We start from the raw sequence: 2,483 nt of genomic DNA, 5'->3' as shown, positions 1-2,483 counted from the left end.
GGATGATGCTTTCGTACATGAAGTTTTCCAGAGTGGTACTTTTCTTATCGTCAAGAGACCACTTACAATAGATGCACTGCGCTGTATACGTCAAGACGTTATCAGACAGAGAACGCATAAGCAAGAGAAATGCAGAAGCAAAAATATGATTACAAAGAATGAAATACAAGCATCTGAAATATCAAAGAAAAGAAACTCTAGTATTAATAAAAATGGTAGATGTCAGCCAAAAAAGCAAATCCTCCAGTCGTCCCAAGTCGTCCCATGTTGATATCAACGACCATGTTGATGATCATGATGATGATAGCATTATGCAAAAGATATGTGTGGAGTGGACAAAAGAACTTCATGAGAAATTCCTTAATGTTCTTACTCAACTTAGTGAAGGAAGTAAAGTTTCATCTTTTTTTTTTTTTTTTGAAGTTCTTCACTTTTGTTAGCCACTTGGTATTCCATTGCTAAACGAATTTTTTATGTTTCATATTAGGATGTTTTCCGAAGAAGATACTTGAACTCATGAATGTTCCAGGTCTTACGAGATTGCAGGTGGCAAGTCATCTTCAAGTTAGTTTTCATAATACGAGTTGGCATTGCATTCATCTGTTTTTTCTTGGTTTAATAATTTACAATAGGAAGAGACATTACCTATGTTTTGGCAATCGACACGATAGGTGTGCATGTTGCTAATATCATATTTTCGTATATTTTTTTGTTTTCGAAATATTGTTGGTGTACCAGAACTATCGCAAGGAGAAACAACTGAAGGCAAATGAAAACAAAACAACCTTGCTGAGTAGTATCTTTCCAGGGAAACTTAATGAAAAAAAGTTTGGAATTGACATGTCAAACAACGAATGGCAGACGCAATTAAATTACATGAACAACCAAACTTATAGAGATTCCTCAACGATGAACATATCTAATGAGAAAAGCATTGCGCAACAGGTTGAGTATACCCAAATACCATATAGAGGTAACCTATCTAGAGCTATATCATGATGACAAGTTTGTTAAAGCAATTACAAGAATGACTATTTTCAACAAACAATATCAGGTTTTCATGATTTCGGACAAGGTTATATTAATCAAGACTTGTCATTTATTCCAAGACAAGCATCACAAGAATTCCCAGTTTTCTTAAAAGATTTGGACGGTAATGGTCCAAATGGTTTCTACATATCTTGAACAAATTTTCTCCTTGCTGCAATCATGAAAAAAGGTTATTTTTGTTTATACATATACATATTATTATTATTATTATTTATCAACAAGAATCACAGTGAATGCATGACGTATAAAGTTTATATACAACAGGTTACTTATGGGGCGTGAAAACACAACTACCGATGGAGTCAAGTCGTTTCAGAATGCCGTAATGTTATTGCAATTGTATTGTTATTGATGAACATTTGGTTACAATATATAACAAGATGAAAGCATGAATTGAGGAGACAAATCCTCTAATAATAAATTACAATGAATATAATAATCTTCTAATAAGAGAAGCTTGGATTGGGGCATGATTGTAGGCTAGTATAATGCAGAATTTAAGAATAATCCTTTTTGTTATTTTATTACATTAATATGCCCCCGCAAGATTGACGGTCTTGTAGTTAGTCCAATCTTGGCCATAAGTGTATGAAATCTTGAATGTGGAGTGGGATTTGTAAGAGCATCGGCTAACTGATCGTCCCCGGCAATGTGAGTGACCCGAATAGATTGGTCAGATACTTTTTCACGTACAAAATTGAAATCAATTGCAAGGTGCTTCATGCGGGAGTGAAAAATGGGATTTGCAGAATATTGTGTGGCACTAAGGTTGTCACAAAAAAATGGTGGGAGTAATGGTGGATTTGAAACCGAGTTCATGTAAGAGAGATTTTAGTCATAGAATTTCTGTGGTTGTAGATGCAACAGCTCGGAATTCGGCTTCTGTTGAGCATCGGGCTATGGTGGGTTGTCTTTTGGAGCTCCATGCTATTGGGTTAGATCCGAGATAGACAATATAGCCCGTTGTGCTGCGATAGTTGTCTTTGTCTTCTGCCCAATCCACATCTGTAAAGGCATGGAGGTGTAATGGTGATTTATGAGGGAGTAGAATACCTTTGGTTATGGACCCGTGGAGATACCGTAGTAGACGTTTGAGGGCATTCCAATGAGTGGTGGTTGGAGCATGCATAAATTGTGATAACTTATTAACTGTGAATGCCACGTTAGGTCGTGTAAGGGATAGGTATTGTAGAGAACCGACTAAAGCTCTATATTCCGTGGGTGATGGAATAGCTATGCCACTATGAAGTGTGATGGGTTCGGAGCATGTAATTGGGGTTGTCATCGGCTTGCATTCACTCATATTGGCTCGTTGGAGGATGTCATGGATATACTTAGATTGAGAGAGTAATATACCATGGGAATGTGGAAGAACCTCGACACCAAGAAAGTAGGATAGTGTTCCAAGGTCCTTAAGGGAGAATTGTTGGAAA

The sequence above is a fragment of the Bidens hawaiensis genome, unplaced genomic scaffold (assembly GCF_021521415.1).
Source record: "Bidens hawaiensis isolate Kalapana, Puna unplaced genomic scaffold, B.hawaiensis_p1.1 tig00004109_1, whole genome shotgun sequence".
In the NCBI taxonomy this organism is placed as follows: Eukaryota; Viridiplantae; Streptophyta; class Magnoliopsida; order Asterales; family Asteraceae; genus Bidens; species Bidens hawaiensis.
This window is presented reverse-complemented; position numbering follows the sequence as displayed.